The sequence below is a fragment of the Sarcophilus harrisii genome, chromosome 6 (genome assembly GCF_902635505.1).
Source record: "Sarcophilus harrisii chromosome 6, mSarHar1.11, whole genome shotgun sequence".
In the NCBI taxonomy this organism is placed as follows: Eukaryota; Metazoa; Chordata; class Mammalia; order Dasyuromorphia; family Dasyuridae; genus Sarcophilus; species Sarcophilus harrisii.
Window position 1 is genome coordinate 219,173,274 of NC_045431.1, and position 21,424 is coordinate 219,194,697.

The 21,424-nt window shown below is 32.9% G+C and overlaps 1 protein-coding gene across 1 annotated transcript in view; it reads right to left on the reverse strand.

The window, feature by feature from the left end:
* The window catches only part of CSTF3 (cleavage stimulation factor subunit 3), a 74,976-nt gene that overhangs the window by 20,098 nt on the left and 33,454 nt on the right, over positions 1-21,424 (reverse strand). The gene's annotated exons all lie outside the window — the stretch shown is intronic.

A 21,424-nucleotide genomic window follows, 5' to 3' on the forward strand; every position in this document is an offset into this window, starting at 1 on the left:
GACCTGGGGATAGGATAGACTGTTGAAGATGTTACCAGGGAAGGAACAAGGATAAGTGCAGCCATCACTAAGGGAAAGTCCATTGGGTAGCTTTTTATTTTAAGCAATCATACTTGCTAAGAACTAGGCATTAAGCTCAGTTATTTTGTCCTGCTGAAGAAGTACAAGTACTAACAATGTACCCTAAATTCTGGTGTCTTGAGACAAAGCACAGTTAGTCCAAGCCTCCAGCTCTGAAGGAACCTCACAACTTATACAGAATGCTAACTCCACAGCCCCTAAACCAAAAAGGAATCTGTAAGAAAACCGACCACCTGATAAAAGACTAATTTGAAATGTGTAAAGAAGGTACTATTTGATTTAAGTGTCGTCTTTACCAAGTAGCTGCAAATGGAGTGATGGAATGAAATCATCGAGTAAGAAACTAAGATTAATTTCAATGAGTTTCTGAATATATATATGTGTTACAGCATATGAATTCAATTATTAGAGAGTTGGACTGGCAGTTAATGAATATCACTGTCAGGTCTTTATACTTTAGTAATGGAGACTTATCTCTATTAAAGCTATAAAATTTATCTTTTTTTATAAATTAAAGTTTTTTATTTTCAAAATATATACATGGATAGTTTTCAACATTCACCCTTATAAAACCTTGTGTTCTAATTTTTTTCCCTCCCTTTCCCCTAGCCCTCCCCTAGATGGCAATTGATCTAATATATGTTAAACATGTGCAATTCTTCTATACACATTAGAATTATCTCCGATATTGTGTTTCCAATGCTATAAGCTTTGAGGTTAATAAGATAAAGACATCAAATGGGATTGTGGATAGTTTTCAAATCTAACATTTGTTGTGGTGGTAGCAGACCTGGAATCAGGAAGGCCTCAATTCAAATCTGGCCTCGGACCCTTGCCAACTGTGACCTGGGGTGATGAAAAGCCCAGTGCAACTGAAACAACTGATAGGCAGTCTGCAAATATCATATTTTGTGACTTCTTACCAAATTTCTGCAGTTATGGTGACAAATGTTTTTCAGCTTCCTTGTATGAGAAAGTCAGAGGTTAAGGTTTAAGTTCTGGGTACAAGTACAATGTTTGGTGACACTATATATACACCAATCCCACCCCAGCACTCCTCAGGGATCTCACCGAATCAAGATGCTTTCTGAGGAAGGCATTCCTAAGCACAGCCCCTGCTCTGACAAACCCAACCCACCACCCTTCTAGAAATGTAAAATACCTCAATCATGACCATTCACAATCATTTTCAACAAGACAACTGATTCTCCTTCTTCCACTTCTCTTCATGGGCTACTGAACAAAGCTGAAGGAAGTCTCCCAGCTGGTTTCCCGTTATAAATTCATGTTATCCACCTTCCACTAGGCTCTCTCTGCAGCACAGTGGTCTTTTTATTCCCTTTAAATGAATCCTTAGCTCATTCTCCATTGAAGTTAATTTCAAACTTGCTCTTTGTTCCTTAAGCATCCCATGTCTCTCCCTCCTTTTCAGATGAGGACCATACCTCCTACTTTATTGAGCAAATGGAGAATATTAAATGAATACCCTAGTACTCTATTTTCCTAATTTCTAAATCTATTGACATTAAATCCCACTCTTTCCCCCAACTTCAATTGATGACAAAGTTGACCCCATCCTCTCTTCTTTAGTAGATTACAACCTCAAACAGTCCTCTCATGTCTTTATCCTCTCTCTACTGCCTCAAACATACCCAAGGCAACTCTATTCTTAAATGACCTTCACTAGTCATTATCCTGTAGCTCTACTCTTTCCTAGCTAAATTATTTGAAAAAGGTGTCTACACTTGTCACCTTCATTTCTTCTTGGTTCACCAATTCTTAAATGCTTTGCAAGCTAATTCCTGACCTCATCACTCAACAGACACTGTTCTTTTCATGTTACCCATGATTTCTTAATCGCCAAATCTTATAGTCTTTTCTCACTCATTCATTTTGATCTATCTGATGACCATTTTTTCTTTCTAGATATTTCATCCTCTCCTTAACCCTTCCTTTCTCTCAAGTTTCCTCCTATTTGTTAACCATTCCTTCTTCATCTCCTTTACATCACACAACAGCTTACTCCACAAAATCTCCTTCCAAGGATGAGGAACCCTCTACATGCTATCTCTTATTTAATTATCATCTCTAAGCCAACATCCCTAGAATAGTAAGCACTTAATAAAAGCTCATTCATTCATAACATAGATCTCTACATCTCTATTTTTATCTATCTATATATTACCAACCCAAGTCTCTCCCCTGAGCTTCAGCCTTGCATCCCCACCTGCCTTTTGAACATTTCACCCTTTAGAAATCCTCACTTCTTCCAAACTTCCCCATCTCTGTAGAGGATACCACCATTCTTCCTGTGTTGACTCCTCTCTTTTCTTTGTTATGAATGCAACTGCCAGATCTGGCCATTTCTTTCCTTACAACATCTTGTGTCCAATCCCTTCTCACAAGCTACTGTCTCTTGTCTAGATAAAATTTCAACAGCTTTGTCTCAAGTCACATCAATCCATCCTAAATTCTGTTGCCAAAGGTAATTTTTCTTAAGCACAGATATGATCATTGTCACTTCTAAATTGATCAACCCCATTTGCACCTAATTGTCTGTAGGAAAAAATATAAACTACTCTAGTTAGCTACTAAGAGCCTTCATGATCTGGTCCCAATCTATCTGCCTCCTCAGATATTATTCTCCCTGCTTCCGGCTTTTGAAATCCAGCCAAATTGATCTCCTCTCTCTTCCTCACATGACAATTCATCTCCCTTCTCCAATTCCTTTACACAGCCTGTCTCAGATGCCTAGAATGAATTCTTTCCTCAACTCTTCCTCACTGAATTCCTTTCTCCAAAATACAGCTCAAGCACTGCCTTTTGCAAAATGCCATTTCTGATCCCCAAAGTTACTACTGCTCTTTTCCCGAAATTATACTGAATATGTTTGTATTTGTTCACTTTATATCTATCTGTATCTTTTAAAATATGCACTTGTTGCCTTCCCTACTAGAATATATTTAACAAATATAAAAAATTGCTTTATTCTTTGGTTTCCCTGTAACTAGCAGTGACTGCATATAGTAGGCGTTTAATCAATACTTGTAGATTGATTGATGGTAGTATAATCCTGTAATAATGCTTCTATAATTTTTACTATATAAAATGGAAGACTGTCTCATGTCCTCAATAATTTATAGCTGGCAGTTGACTTCATTACTCAACCGAGCCTACTTTCTCCAAAGATACCCATGACTAATAGCTCTGGTGGATTTTTCTCAGTCTTCATTCATTCTGAGATAACTACTACTTTTGAACATCTTCTCCTCTTTGATATCTTTTCTGTTCTGGGTTTTCATTATACCAGACACAGTTAATAGACAACTAAGTCTGCAGTAAAGAAAATCTGATTTCAAATCCAGCCTCAGATTTTTACTAGCTATGAGACTATGGATTATGTAATTTTGTCTCCTGCTTGTCTCAGTTTCTTCATGGGGTTAATAATAGTATCTACCTCTCAATGAGGTAAACTTATTTAAAATTAAAAGAAGTCTCGAATGAGATTATATTTGTAAAGTATTTAATAAACCCTAAATTATTATATCACAAATCTACCTTTAGCTCTATGCTAAATCTCAATCAATTAATGAATAGTACCAATAGGAAATGCCATTTAAAAACATTATTGTAAACTTAACAGTGTGTATCATAATATCTTGAAATATTTCTCATTGATAGAAATGCTAATACAGATGAATATGCTAATTTATTACTCAAACTAAGTTTGTCTAGATAATTACTGCAAGGCACTTAAACAGTACCATTGTATACCTTCTAAGACAGAAAAAAAAAAGGAATACTTTATTTTAAAAATCACATATACATATAAAATGATAATATCTCATAAAACTTCATCATTTGCTCTTTTCATAAGTATCTGGGAGGTTCCTAAAGTGAAAAAAGAATGAGATAGAAGGCTTAATTTAAGCTCATTTCAGAAATTACTTTTTCAAAAATATCCAAGTTTTAATGCATTGGCCAAAAATCAAGTATTTCACTTTGAGGGGGAAAAAAGTTTTAGTTCATTAGTTTTTATATCTTAAACAAAAATGTTAAGATTGTGATTAATTTGAAATAAGGTTTATCTTTTTAAGTAGAATAAAGTATTTTATAATTTCAAATGAACTCAAATAATGTTCCTCATGTCTTAAAAGTGATTCATGACTTGTGGGTCAGTTAAAATTCACAATGGTTCCCTAACCTAAATGATGAAAAATTGTCTTTTGCAACTTAAGTTTTCATGTGAACTTAATATATATAATGCATTTTCTTGCAGATGGTGGAATTTGTACTTTATTTTTGAAAGACATAAAAAATCTATACCTAACCAAATATTGTCTTACTTAAGTATAGGCTGGTGTCTTACTGGAGTATCATCCATTTTACCCAGGAATATCAAGAATTATTTTAACCTGTGACAGAAGCAGTACAAGAAATACTGCCCCCATTTTTTTTGTTTTGGCTGATGCAATTGGGGTTAAGTGACTTGCCCAAAGTCACACAGCTAATAAGTGTTAAGTGTCTGAGTAAAGATTTGAACTCAGGTCCTCCTGACTTCAGAGCTGGTACTCTATCTACTGCGCCACTTAATTGCCCCAAGAATTATTTTAAAATGAAAAGAATACAGCATCATTTTATTTGCTCTGCTCTTTGCATGAAAATCTGAGTTATAAAGATCCAGTTCTATGAAAAATAAATCATAATTTACTCCCAGGACATAGCTATTTATTTCATAGACTTAATATAAACTCCCATGAAATCATAATTTTCAGTGCAAAAGGAATTTTTAAAAACTCTGATATGCCACATTCTAGCATTTTGAGTAATATTTATCATCCTTAAATTTTTAAAGAAAACATCTTAAGGAGCAACTAGGTGGTGCAATGGATAGAGCACCAGCCCTGAAGTCAGGAGGACCTGAGTTCAAATTTGACCCAGATGCGTAACACTTACTAGCTGTGTGATCCTGGGCAAGTCAATTAATGCCAATTGCCTCAGCCAAAAAAAAAAAAAAAAAAAAAGAGAGAGAGAGAAAGAAAACATTTTCAAATTTAAGATCATGTTAAAAGATAAAGTTCCCAGAGAACAGAGATTGTTTTGTCTTAGCTTAATCTAGTGCTTATCACTTAATAATTGTTAAGTGACTAATACAATATCTAGGAAAGGTGATTTTTTAATGTCTTTAATCACCTTGCAATATTTAATAATTGTCTGTACTTGGACAAGTAACCTTTTTCAGCCTGTTTCTTCATCTATAAAATGGTAATACCTTTATCAAAGGGGCCATGGTCAAGATTAAATGAGAATCACGTAAAGCATAGTATAGCTAATACAGTGTGGTACACTGCAAAGAAAAATGTATTTGTCATCAGAAGAATAGTGTTTCATAATGTGGCTCTATTAATTCTGTATGAACTTGAGCAAGACACCTAAGGACCTCAGTCTCATTCTCATCACTAATGAGGAAGTTGTATTGGAGGGCAATGAAGGTTATCTCCTATCTGGCATCTGAAGTTAATAAGAAATATCAACTTTTCTCCTCAATTTATTACACTTTACTTTTTTCATTTTCATTATTCTTAAAGATTGCTATTATTGTCTTTATTTGAAATGAATTAAGCAATTTATATAAATATGCAACTTTTAAATCTCTAAAAGAATTAAATTGTATACCCTAAAAATTTCTAATTCACACAAAGTTCAGCTATTTAAATAAGCTCCTACAAATAGATTTTTGTTAAAAGGTAGTTTAAAAAATCCAATTTAGAAATTAGATATATGCCCCCACACATGTATCTGTATATAAAATATATGCATATGTGTATGCATACACACATATAAAAAGACTAGACATATCATTTGAATTACAATTTGAAAAGCTGTACAAAGTAATATTGTACAGTATTGAATATTTTACTTATCTAGGCAATGGTGTCTGCTCCTTTACCTATGTTAAATGGATATATGAAATTTAAAATGTCATTGACTTTCAATCTCTTCACTAACTGGAACAAATCACACTTAGCCTAAATAAAACAGTAACAGCATTAATGGATTGTTTCTAAAAATTATACATTTTAGATTAACCTTTCAAATTCAGTGCTTTTCTACTATACTACAATTTGATCAGTTAATAATTTTTTTTACTTTAGAAATTACTCAAATGGGATTTTTAGTCAATAATGGGGAGCTTAAAAATACAATTTATGATCCTAACAATTCATTTTCAAATGTTTTCAGATGAATCATTTTTGGCTTAAAAACTAGTCCATAAAATTTCACTAACTTTCTATTCATCAGTGGCTTCTCTTTTCTTTTTACATTATACTCTCTCTTGTTGATCTCATCAACGCCTTCTGAATACAGATCTCCTAGGTCAATATAGCTAGTCCCAATTTTAATGATATCCCATCCCATCTCACCAACTGCTTGTTGAATATTTCCAACTGGATGTTATGTAGACATCTCAAATTCAACATGTCCAAAATAGAATTTATTTTCCTCTCAAATATATCCTTTCTCTAAACTTCCAATTGTCTGTATTATCTATGTATTCCCAGTGCCTAGCACACAGCAGACAATGTTGATTTGAGATGGTACATTTCATTTAAGTGAGCATCAATTTACAGACTGTGAGCTATACTTTTAATTGAATTAAGATCAAATTTCACTTTCCTCCTACATGACTTTGAATACATAATTAAATTAAATTAACTTATGAAATTGAGTAACAGGAGCTAGTATTAGGGAGATAAGCAAAATTTTTAATGTGATGGATTTCAGGTGATAATGACACAACAAAATGGAAAATGTCTAATTAGAAATTCTAAGTATAGGACTGGAGTTCAAGATATTATACATTTTTAAAATATCAGCATAATAGACTGAATTAATCAAAGAAGCAGAGTTAAAGATATAAGAAGGAATCAGTTTTGAGGGAAAGTTTTTTTTATATTTTTATAAGGTTAAGAACTCATTCTTAATTGTAATAATTGGAATTGAGAAGAAAAAAAATCAGTCCCGAGAGAGTAATTTCAGTAGAGTCACTAAATACCAGATTTCCACCCCCCTCCCCGCAGATTTAACTGTTCCGATTTTAAAGTACTTAAAGACAAAAAAAAAAAAAAATCCTAATGCTCTTGACCTTGCATACCTAACCAAATGAAATCAAACAACTGCCTGTACACTTGGTATTGTAAATAAACAAAAATGATTATTTTAATACCTAAGGTACACTTTCAATATGAATGACTATGAAGCTTGACAATACTCCATTTCACTAATTGCCTTGTACTTGGTCTATGTGTTAGTATTATATACAATAAACAATTTAGGTGGGCATTAGTTTCTTCAGATCAATATTATTGTATAAGTATGTAAACTTTCTCATTATTATATAGCATTTCAAAACAAGGAAAATGTTAACTTTCAAAAATAATCTTGAAAATTCTAGTAGGAAAAAAATTTTTTTATTTGAATTTGGGGAAGATTCCTTTGATTTGAAATACCTCTATCAATAAATTCTTAAAAGTTTTTGGAGCTTAATCTTTTGTCACGCTTCAAAATGTTAATACCTGAGGGTATCACAAAAAATATATTTGCAAACCATTAATCTGAATACACAAATTTTCTATTTGATAGCCTAAATGATATTCAAGGAAATAGATCATTAATTTACCCAACCCCTCATATACAAATATACTTTCTAATATAATACAATTGTTTATTCTTTAATTTTCAATGTTGATAAAATTCTCCCTCTTAAATAACATAAAAGTACTTGCATAAAACATGAAATCAATGAATATATCTTTATTCAACAAATTTCCTTTTATCAGTTTTTTTGGGGTAATTATCAGCGAATTTGAATGGGATATATATTTGCTAAATTCAAAATTTCATTTTACTTTCTGAGCATTAGGTAATTAATTGTCCACTATGTTATGCATCCTTTATAACTAAACCGAAAGATGGTGGTAATAGTGAAGTTGGTAGAGGTAAAATTGGCATTCCATATATTAATATATGATCTCTTTATTCTCACAAATTCACAAATAGCAGAGGCCATGTAATCTAACCAGTACCTGAATCTTCCCCATCACACACCAACAAACTGATCATCCAATTTTTGCTTAATGACTTTGGGTGAGAAAATTCACTATCTTTGATGAAGCAGTCCATTAATTTTTAAATGGCTCTTGTTATTAGGAAGTTTTGCCTTACAGTTAAATCTTTCTGTAACTTCTACCTATTGCTCCTAACTGTACCTTGTGGAAACTAGCAGAGCAGGGTTGGGAGTATAGAATCTTTAACCACATCAAAGCCCTTCAGATAGTGTGTATTGTGTGTGTGTATAAATATAAATTTACCTTCTATTTGAAAACCTTCATAGAAGGGAACTTGAAACTCATTCCACCTCCTCTCCTCTCATTTTCAACCTCATGAAGTCTGCTTCCAACCTCATCACTCAACTAAAATTGCTTTCCCAAAAGTTATTAATGATTTCTTAATTGATAAATCTTATCAGTCTTTTTTTATTCAACTTTTCTCTTCTGTACTTGACAGTGTTGATCACATTCTCGTCCTAAATATTTTTCCCCTAGGTTTTCATGATAATACTTTCTTGATTCTCCTACCTGTCTGCTCTTCAGACTTCTTTGCTGGCTCATTATCCATATGTAGATATTTCCCAAATCTGTCCTGGGATCTCTTGGTGGCTTCATCAATTCCCATCGTTCAGTTTTAATTTCTTTGCAGATGATTCACAAATCTATACATACTCAGTTGTGGTCCTTTTCATGAGCTCCAGTCACACATTAGCAACTGTCTTCTGAGGACTTCAAACTGCATGTCTCGTAGTCATCTTGAATGCACTATCTTAGCAAACAGATGTACAATAGCTGGTACTGGACTTGGTGTTAGAAAAACCTGAGACTTATAAACTATGTAATACTGGGTAAGTTACTTAACCTCTATTGGTCTCAGTAGCTCATCTGTAAAATGGGAATAATAATAGCAACTACCTCCCAGGGTTGTTGTGAGGACCAAATGGGTCCTTAAAAAGCATCATATCAATGCTTGCTATTATGGCCCAAAACAGAACATATAATTTCTCCCCTGATCAAACTCATCTCCTTTTCTGTACTCTAGTATTTCTGTTGAGGGTACCACTATCCTCTCATCACACTCATTTGGAAACCTGGTCCTCCTAATTCCTCATTTCTACTTACCTCACGTACCTACTCAGGAACCAAATCTAACTGATTGTCCTTCAGCAACCTCTCTCACATCCATCCTCTCCTCTCCACTCAACACATCACTGGAGTTAATGCTCTCATCCATCACCTGGACAATTGAATAGTTTAATTGGTTCTGTCCAAATATCTCCCTTCTCTAATACAAAGTCAATACCACTGCCAAGGGTTAAAGCATAGGTCTGACCATGTCACTCAATAACCTCAAGTGGTTCTCTCTTGCCTCCTTGGCTTAACCCTTAAGGTTTTTTACAATAGGGGGCCAATCTGTCTTTCTGGCTTATCTTTCTCAGGCTCCCTCCCTTCAGGAAGCCAGACTAGACTCCAGTTCTTCATCTGGGACACTCCTTCTTCGCATGGGCCATCCCCCACTCTCGAATGTATGCCCTGCTTATCTTCTTACAATCTCTAGTTTCCTCCAAGGTGCAGCTCAAGCACTACCTTCGATATGAGACCTTGTCTGTTTCTCCCTGCTTATTGCCTCTCATGCCATAAAAGACCCCAATTACTTTGTATTTGTCCTAAAGCTACTGGGAACAAATAAAGATTTTTGAGTAAGGTAGTGACTTACTCAAATTGGTTTTAGCAATATTATCTTGAGAGCCTTGTAGACGATGTATTGAAGAAGGGAGAGACTGGATGCAGAGAGGGTGAAGCTGTCCAGTCCAAATATGATAAGTCTTGAATTGGGAAAAGAGGTGATATGAACTCGAAGGGCATGGAAAAGGGGGTCAGACAAAATAAATCTACAAGATCTGGTAACTAATTGGATATTGGGGAATCGAGTGTGAAGCAAAAGAAAGTCAGGATTGACTGAGAGCTTTTAAAACTCATTTTGCAAAACTTGAATACCAAGTATCTTCTCCTTTAAAATAAAATGTCTCACCAAAACCACCTTACAAACATAGACTGTTACCAGTACAATTTATAGGTCAAAAATAATGTTTGCACTATTCTACTGGGCAATTTATAACCCTAATTTTAATTCATTCATATCAAGTTCTTAGTCAAGAAAACACAATTTGTGATTTGACCTCATGGTCTTTTTATAATGTATTTTACCACTTCCTAAATGTATTCTGTTCTTAAAAGAACTACTTTCCCCTGCTATAGATTTGGGGAGCATGTGAGAGGAACAGGTTCATGTTTAAAACTTGAATAAAGAATTGATCATAATGTTGATGAATTCTAATTTCATTTATCTAAATTATGCTCCAATTCCATTCATCAATTTCTTTCAACTTGGTCAAAACATATCTTTGAAATTAATGTAAGAAATCTGATAAACACCAGATATTCCACACAATGTGAAAACATGTTTGTTGCCTCGGTTATATATTCATTCTAAATTGTTAAATCTCTACTTTTTTATTGTCTTTTAAGAATCAATATGTTCATATTAGCCTCCATTTTTAACCTTCTCCATCTTTTAAAATTACCGAGATATTGAATTGTATATAACTGTATTTTAACTTCAATTCAAACCCTGCCTTGACTATATTTATTATTTGTGTGACTGTCCTCAGGCAAGTCACTCAGTTGATCTCCTCTCTTCATTTGTAGAATAGGTTGGAATAGATATTGCTTAACTCCTGGCTCTGAATCTATGATCCAATGATCCTAACTGTCCATAAATATGTGCATACATATACTTGTAAATAGTTCTTTTTGAAATCATCATTCCTTTTAAAATGACAATTCAATCTATTTAGCAAAAACTTCCTAAATCATTTAGTGTAGGAGTATTGCTAGGATTATGACTACATTCTAGATCATCCACATCAGGCAGAAACAAAACTTACTTTTCCTATAATTCTTTTTTGTAAACAACAACAACAACAACAACAACAAAAAAAAAAAAAAAAAAAAAAAGGACATCACTAACTGGCAAGAAGGAAATATAGGCTATGGACTAAAACTATTAATTAAATTGGAATTTCAAGGCTAAGAGATTTCATAAGTTTATATATATATTCCAATTTAACACTTAATTCCTAAATTACATCTTCCTCATACCATATATTTGATATATACAGTTTTAAGATATTTTACATATCACAATATTGAAAGTAAAAAGTTAGTATGAGACATACTTTCAGAATTCTGAGAAGGGTGAACATCCAGAGGATGTAAAAATGTATACTAGCTACACAAATATATTCTCCTACATCATTGTGAAAAACCAAGCAAATGCTTATAGATGAGAAATTATTTATCAGAGACAAGAAACAGATTTTGAAATTGTTTAGAGAGGAAGTTTTCTTGCTTAATCTTGATTCCTATTAAAGTTAATGTTTACCATACAAACTGAAATTTAATTTTCTCTAATTTTCATGTCATCTAAACATTAGCCAAACACCTAAAAGATTAATAATACCACCTAGCATTTATATACCACTTAAAGGTTTGCAAAATACTTTATAAATTTTACATCCTTTGATCCTCACAACAATCCTGGGAGGTAGATGTTATTGATCCATTTTGCAGATGAGGAAACTGAGGCTGAGAAATTAAGTGACTTGCCCAGGATCATATAATCAGTGTCTGAGGCAGAATTTGAACTCGGGTCTTTTTGACTCTAGATCCAAAGCTTTCTTCAGTGTAATACTTTTATGTTGATGAGGCAACAGATGATCAGTGAGTAATTTGTTCATGTTCAAGAGTCTGTATTTAAATATGTCTCCTGGCTTCAATTTCAGGGTTCTTTTCTCTTTAAGTTATCACCGATTATATTGAGCTTAATAATATATTACACACACACACACACACATACATTCAGACTGACACATTGTTAGTAACTTCTGAGTTTAAAAGACCTAAGATTCCTTTTCTGGTTCCAAGTATAAAAACATTAATTACAACCAAAAGTAAGAAAACACAATTATATGTAGAATATATTTTGATGGTTCAATTAAAAAAGTTTATGGAGATATTTTACTATCATGGTAATGCCATAGATACTTTCTCCGTCACAAACTTGCTAAAGTCTACTGAACATTTCATATAAAGCTAAAGAAATTAATGTGGTTGACGGTGAGGCTGGGAAATCCCTGGAGATGGACATCTAATGTAGATCAAGTTTCATAAACAGAAACCAATATTCCTTTTCCAGCATTCTTGGGTATTTGTGAGGTAACTAGTTGTTTGTTCAGACTGTAACTTTAAACAACAAAATTTTACCATGACCCTATCTCTATGATACACCTCCCAGAAGCTGTGGTAATGACTAACAAGGACAAGTTTATTCATTGGCATTCCAGTGATTTCCTGACCCTGCTTCTTTTTAATCAACCCAACATATAGGGAATGTTACAAATTTGTTCCCTACAACAGGAGTCCTTAACTTATTTTGTTATAAACCCCTTTGGCAGTCAGATGAAGCTTGATGACCCTTTCTCAAAATAATTTTAAATGAATAAAATGCTTAGGATTACAAAGGAAATAAAGTATATTGAAATAAATGTGATTTGTTTCCCATGCTAGGTCATAGGCCACTGAAATCTATTCATGAAGCCCAAGTTACGAATTAGTGCCTTAGAAAAAAGTAGGAATGAGTTTTTAAATTTATTCTAGAAATATTCAGTGGTCAGGAAATGCAGACTGTTAAGCCTTCAACAGACAGTTAATATTAGGAATAAGAAAACTTTTTGAAGAAGATGGCACTTGGGCTGACTCATAAAGGAAGAGAGGGACTCTATAAGGAAGAGTTGAAGAGAGAATGTCAGGATCAAATATCCACATGAGGAAAATTACTTTGGCTGTATGGTATAGGATAGACTAGAGTGGTGACACTTGTGACAGGGAGACCAATCAAAAGGCTGTTGCAATAATGGAGGTGAGAAGCAATGAGGGCTGGAACTAAAGGCTCACCATTAAGGTAGTGTGAATGGTGAGAAAGGAGAAAATCCAAGAGATGTTAAGGATATATAAATGATAAGATCTAACAACCACATACATATGTGAGGTAAGGGAAAATGAGGAAATCAAGGATGATACCTAAAGTTGTGAACCTGGGAGACTGAAAGATATTGGTGCTTTTGACAGAAGTAGGGAACTTTGGAAGAGGGAAGGAGAATTTTGGGTAAAAATGAAGAATCCACTTTTGTACATGTTCACTTTAAGATGCCTCAAGAACAGTCAATTTGAAATTTTAAAAGGAGGCTCCAGATTAAGAATGACAATCTGGGGAGAGGTAAGGGCCAGATATATAGATAGGCAAGTCATGTATATAGAGATAATAATTACGCCCATGGGAGACAATGAGGTTACCAAAACAAAGAAAGTAGAGGAAAAAGAGGGCCTAGACCTAGCTTTGGGAAATCACAACTGTGATATGGATAAAGTCAGGAAAGGAGAAACAATGCTTAGCAGGTAAGAGGAGAAAAAAGAGAAAATCCAGAAAGGAGAAAATACTCGGAAGAAAGAGATATGCAGCCCTAAGACTAAGGAAAGACCATATCAGATCCGGCAATTAAGAGAGAATTAGTAACTTTGGAAAAAACAATTTTAATTAAATTATAAGATCAGAAGCCAGATTGCAAAGATAATTTGAGAAGTGGAAAAAATAAGTGTAGACAGTTTTTTAAAGGAATTTAGTTGAAAAAGGGAGGACTACAGGATGATAGCACAAGGTACTGTGGCACATCGTAAAGGATTTTTAGGAATGGGGAGACTTGGGAATGTGTGAAAATGATTATGGTTTTAATCTGCTGAAAAAAAGAAAAGAACAGGAAAGAACAGGATCAAGTACACAAGGAAAAAGACTGGCATTGGCAAGAAATGCCACCCTCTGTCATAGGTTGGGGAAAGAGAGGCAAAAGTTGAATATGGTATTATACCGAAAAGCTGTATCTATTATTATTATTAGATCATACTCGCAATTCAGCCTAATGCAAATAAACTTCTCATTAAAGCTCCTCAGGATGACTGTTCTAGTTGGTAATCAATTTTAACTAAAATACATATTTAGGCCAAAAAGGGACTTGGGAGAAGTTATATCACCTGTCTTATATCACTTGTGCTTCTTTCCTCATAAGTAAAATGAAGTTAATTCTGATTATCAATATCAAAAACAAAAGGTAATTAAATTATAATAAGACTTTTCCAAGCCAAAAAAAAAAAAAAAAAAATCATTCAGAGGAAGAAACATAAATATAATGTGTTCAGAAAGTATTAAGAATTAGAAGTATCCTGAAGGCTCAGTTCTCACTGGATGTGAGGTCATGATATGAAGAGATTCAGGGAAAGCTTCATGAAGGAGAAGATGCCACGTTAATTTCAACAAAGACAGAGAATGATCCATTTTAGTCATAGAGGGAGGGTACTGAAGTGCAAACACAGGGAGTTTTTAAAGCTAGGCTGAGTTAGGAACCTATAAGTAATAATTAACGCTAAGTCAAAGAAAATAAATAACAAAATTTTAGTTTAAATTCATATTAGTTTTATGTACTACTTTAATAGTTGAGACATGTTACAATAACAATGAATAAACTATAAATGTAAAGTCCTATTGACCACTATAAACATCTCCCCACTTTGAAAATGTAATTGAACTACACAGTACTAGCATTGAATTGAAACAGCTAAAAAATTTTAGAATATTTTTAGAAATGTTGGCTAAAATTCCTTGACAATTTTATAAACAGGAACTAGCATCTAACTTTTTATTTAATAAAATGTCAATTCTTAATTGTATCCTATTGACTGATTTATCCTATTGACTGATTGATATTCTCTGGAAATATTCAATTTCAAATCAAAGTATTATAACAACCTGTTTTAAAAACTTACTATCAGATAAATACTTAGCATAAAGTCTTATGTTTTTTAAAAAAATGAAATCATATCAGAGGGAGGAATAATAAACAATATTAAATATTTAGTAACATGAATATTACTTGGAAGAAATTTTAGTTTTTCAATGTACATGTACCTCATGTCACTTATTTTTTTTCTTTGGAAGTCAAATAAATAAAAACATCAGAGGTTATGGTCTCATGAATTGCATAATGTTATTAAACATCCAATTTAGGTTCATATCTAAGAAGTTTGAGCTGCTAGAGGGATTTCAAAAGTGAAAACTGAAAGAATCCATAGGAAAAAAATTAATGACTTTGTCAAGTAAGGTTGAATTTCAATTAGCATTTATTAAACACTTGGTACACTCTAGCTGGCATAACTAAAATTTGTTAAAAATAAAATTTTCAGCTTGTCTGGAACTTAATTTGTACAAAGTTGTCTAGGATCCTACAAGGTTATAACATCCTGAAAGTCATATTTATAAGAAGCAGGACTTCTAGATATTTTGGCCAGACCTCTATTTACTGTATCATATTGTCTGTCAAGATATATTAATGATAAAAATGAAGATTACAAGTTCTGGCATCCATGCATTAAACATGTACTGCCCTATATATAAATGAAAACATTTAGTGATCATGTATTTATATAATTTTCATTTTGGGATTTAAAAATAATATAAATGGCAAAGTAATGAATTTGGTTCCTTTTATTTGCATAAATATGTACAAATAATATAAAATTTTGAGTAAAAGTACTGAATTTCAAGCCAAGTAATCAAATGTAATGCCTACATGACAGCAAAATGTCTACATGAGAAACTAGACTTTTAACATGCAACTGAATGCCTGGCTTGATGCAAAATATTTTTGCCTAAAATAGGCAGAATAAAGGAAATGAGCTCAAATGACAGACTTTTCAATTAGATGTAAGAAAAACTAAAACAACAAAATATCAACCATGAGCAATGATGTAAGGTTCCTACTCAAAAGCTAAATGACTTTTTACCTACTTATTCCCGTTATTTTCTAAGAACTTCAAAAATTTTCCACCTGAAAAGCTAATGCAATTCTAAAGCACATTTTAAGGAATTTTTTTTTCAGTTAATTTTTTTTCCTAGAAGAGACAAAAAAGTTTTAATGTTTTGTCTTTCTACAATTAAAAATTAATGTCTACACAAGAATAAACTTTTCTTAAAATTTTTATTACATATAAACATGAGAAGTATAATGGGATTTAAGAGAAAAGCATAAGAATTTCAAAGTAATTTAAATACCATCTCTAGACATTAAAAATGAAAATTTTAATTAAAGTTACTATAAAATTTTATAATTATTTTGTATTAGAAAGAAATTTCATTAGAATGATTTATTCTGATACTTTTATGTATTTATAGAGCTAAAGTTTCTATATGATTTATCCATCACCAAGATCACAACTAATGAAATCCAATTACTTGGAAGTTGTGCCTTTGAGCTTTATTTGTAAAAGTAAAAGAAAAGAAAGCTACAAAGAATTTCAACTCCTGTTGACATTACAGTCTGTTCATTAGAAAAGATTTTCAAGTATATGCAAATCAATTTTCTAATAGAATTAAGCCAAATATTTGCTGTGCTGAGGAAAGCATTTGTATAGTTCTGAGATAATCAAAACTCAAATCTCACAACACTTCAGAAATGTTTTCATAAAATTTGCCTAAAAGATATTTTGTAAAAGAATTTCCACAAAATATACTTAATTTTTTCCCAAATATATACCGTACTGCTAATATATTTGTGTTTTGCTTAGACTTCTGATTTCACTGATGTAGAGATGTCAACATCAAATAAAAATGGGGCTGCTGAATCAGAGGATCCCTGACAGCTGCATATTGAGTTAAATTTGTTCACTATGAAAGATAACAATCTTGTAAGGAGACATTTGATGCTTTTTAAAAGTCTGTTAAAGTCAATTTAATGATGATTATTTTAGTGAATAAATTTATTACTATATCAAAATTAATAGGTATATTTTATGTGGTTTGAGAAACAAAGATGCACATCAGGAAATGAGAAACAATATGCATAAATAGAGCTTTTACTGGTTTTTTTTTTTGGTTTGTTTTTCATAAATAGAGCTGTTAAAGAAGGCAATTTATTAACTTGTAATTTTACTTAAGAACATAAAAAAAACTGTCAGAATTATTCATGAACTTAAAAGAATCTTAAGAACCTTAATGTGAAGAAAAATACTAAAGAAAATACATGTCCAATGAAAAGGTGACAGCTTCTACTTTATAATCATTTTGTTTAAAAAGGGAGTTCTCAAGTTGAAGTCCATGGGGCTTTTTTTTTTTTTTTTTTTTTAAACATTTTGTTAACTACAATTCAATATAATTGGTTTACTTTGTAATCCTATGGACTTTATTTTATGCATTTAAAATTATTTTAAGAAGCATTATTAATACCCATTACAATTTTTAATCAACTGTGCATCCTCAAACAGCTAAACATTGAATTTTCACTTTTCATAGAGATGTTAGGCATCATGTTGATATCAAATAAAAAAAATTTGAGGCAAAAGTGCTCCCATTTGACTAATCCAGATGGGCCCAATGCAATTATGCAAGTCAACCAATAAAAAGTTATCACATAATGATTTTATTGCATTTCAACTTCTGAAGTTAAAAAAGTCAAAACTTATAAAAACACTAAAAACAAAAGTAGCTTCTTTTTGAAAGGCATGAGAGAAGAGGAAAAGGGCTAGAGGAAATTGCCTTATGATAGACAAATAGGAAACAAAAGAAAGCTATTGTTTTGGTGATTTTAAAGTTCATAGTTTAAAATTAGGTTGACTAATAATTATTCCATATATACTCCAATAGATTTATGAATTCTTTACTTATCATTTCAACCTATGTCTGCCCATTCCGTGAAACACACAAATCCCATAAGTGAAAAAAATGTTCACCAAACGAAATCTCATTCAATGTTCTAGGACCAACCTCACTCACAACATTGATTCTTGATCATTCTTCTCTCACATATGATCAGCCTGCCCTTTTCATTTATCTCTGATGAAATCATTTATACCATTACTCTTATATAATCTTTTGTTGGTAATATATTGCATTCTACTCATAGGTACTATATATCACTTTTCATTTGCCCTTTAGATCAATGCTTTGGAGATTATACCATTCCACACATCCAGTAACATATACCCGAAGATTACTTGTGTTAAAATGAACATTAAAATGAACTTTAAAATCTTCCAAAGGCAATTCTGCCTTTTCTTCCCATTTATTCTGGGTCCAACTCAGTCCTTTTGCAGCCTCTAAGGGACTACACACACACACACACACACACACACACACCCCTATTGTGTGCATATATAAAACTCTATTGGAAGTCCATCCAAATGAGTACTATTGGACAAGAGGCATTTTTCATCTATTTGGTTTTTCCTACTTGGATAGTTAAGCCAACCTCTTTTGGGTGATTAAGAATCTTATCTAAGAGGCTCTGAAGTATTTTGGGGCTTGATAAAATTATACTATCATTGAACAAAGGAATCTTGCATAATTTTCACATAAGCCAAAGAAGTCCCTTCAAGATACCTTCTTGTTCTATTGAATCAAATTATCATGAATAAATACAGTGAGATCTTGTACTTGAATATTTGTGAATTGTTACAGAGATGTGGTCTGCTGTGGAATATCACTTACAAAATCATTCTTATTGAATGCCGTCAATGTATGTCTTCTCATTGTTAAAAAATCAAGATAGGAAAGTAGGCATATGGATCAATAATTACCGTTACTTTTAATTGCTTTTCCCCCCAGTACAAGATTTTTTTTCTCACATCTTATTTTTCCCCTTCTTTGGATACCCTAAGAATCAAACCCTCAACCCTGTATTGCTTCTGAACACACACAACTTCTTTGTGTTTAATTGGTGTAGTTCTTTACTATATTTGTTTTCTTAAGTATCGTTTCCACTTCAAGCAGTACTTCTTGAATTCTAAGGCTAGTATTCAAATGTAATGTTAACTGTAGTCTTCTTCACTGTCCTTGTTGTGTTCTTCCTTATAGTTCCATCCTTAATACTTTTTTCAGCGACTTTAGTTGGTTTTCTTACTAGCTTTTGTTAAACCTATCTCCCTCCCACTGCTTCTATTTTATTAGACGAGGTTACTCAATCTTCATTTCCTCCTCCAAGATACAGCTAACAAGTCTATAGCCTAAACAGGCACTTGCTAACTGAGCCAAAATTTAAGTTCTTTTGGGTTTTATTACAGTAATCATTTACATCACACAAAATTCTGTTTAAAAAAAAAACTTACAAATTGGTATCATCCTTTCCTTTCTTGTTTAAATAGGTGAGATTGTAAATGTATCTTTTTTCTGCTGATTTTTTCCCCCAATTTTGAATTAATCTTGATCTCTAAGTCAGTAGTCTACTTACTACATAGTGTTGATTCAGAAATGACTTCTTAAACAACAAGCTTCTGATGTTATCTACTCTGGGTTATTTTCTTGAGGCAAACATGAATGGATTGGCTTTTATGTAATTTACCATACTTTAAGACTCTCATCCCTTACTTCTGAAAATACTTAAACCAATTTTTAAACCATTCTTACTGTTCATGAATTAGACACAAACTTATTTTCAGAAAATGAACTGCTATTTTAAAGCACTGTCTCTAAAGCATAAGGATTTATGAATAATTAAGAATGTTATAACCCACAAGGATCTCTTAGTTGCTGATTTTGACAAGTCTTTTCTCAGACCTCATATTATTCAATCTCTCCAGTTACTGACAATCTTCAACTATTCCTTCTCCTCCAAATACTTTCTCCTTGCTAGGTTTCCATGACACTATTCTCTTCTGGTTTTATTCTATACCTGGCCATTCTTTTTTGGTCTCTACTAGAGACCTCAAACTAAGGTTTGCGGGCCAGATGCGGCAGCTGAGGACAATTATCCCCCTCACCCAGGGCTATGAAGTTTCTTTATTTAAAGGCCCACAAAACAAAGTTTTTGTTTTTACTATAGTCTGGCCCTCCAACAGTCTGAGGGACAGTTAACTGGTCCCCTATTTAAAAAGTTTGAGGACTCCTGGTCTCTAGTATCCCCTAATACTTTTTGCTGGCCTCTATGCCCTTTTCCCTACACCTTTTTTTAGTACTCTCACCAAATCCTATGGTGCAGATTCCAAATCTTAAGTTCCAGTCCCATTTAATCAACTGCCTGATAGCCCTCTCTATTTGGGCATTCCATATATTAAACTTAACATATCCAAAACAGAAGTTGCTAATGACAATACTCCTTTAAATATTTCTCTTTCTGTTGAGAGAATCATCATCATTCAAATACCCAACTTTTTAAAAACCTGCAAGGTTGTCAATCCATTTAGTGTCATCCATTTCATCTATCTTCACCTCAATCCTTCTCCACTCAGAGCCACAACTCTAATTATGGCCTTCATCATGATTCAGTTCTACTAGAGCAGTAACTTCTTGGATGACCTTGCTCTAGTTTCTCTCCCTCTCCAAACTACCTGTAACAAAGTTGACAAAATCATTTTCCTAAAATCATGTCTGTCATTACTACCCTCAAGTCTTTGGGGAATTCCTTATACTTGTAGGGCAAAACAGAATCCTCAGCCTAGTTCTTTAGGTGATTCATAAACTGACTCCAATCTACCTTTAGAAACTGAAGATTTATTCTTCCTCAGGCAATCTACATTCCAGCCAAATCAGCCCATATAGTGAAGCCCATAATTCCATGTCTGCATAGTCCTCCCTATTCCCTACCATTTCCCTCCCCCCTCCATGCTACCAACACTTTTCATCCTGGGAAATCAAGTATAAAAGCTCAGTCTCCTAGAAGCCTAAATGGAGTCCCATAGGTGAGCTTCCTTTCTCTCAAATTATTTTGCACATTTCTTGTCTGTTTTATACCTAATGCATTCCCCAGAATAAGTTTTGTTTTTTTAACAGGTAGGAGCAGCTAGCTTTCTTTATCTTCATGCTCACAGTCCTTTACACATAATTATGGATATAATAGGTGATATTAAAATGAGAGATTTATTTATCTGGCAAAGCACAGATTATGCTACTCATGCAACATGTATTAATTATCTACTCAAGTCATCTTTAGCTGCTGGAATTAAAGACAAAAACAAACTAGCCCTTTACCTTCCAGCTTACATTTTACTGGGGATATATAACTTAAAAAGTAATTTAATGAGACAGTATGAACAAGGAATGTATGAAGTGAAGATTGAAAAAGATTTCCCTACAA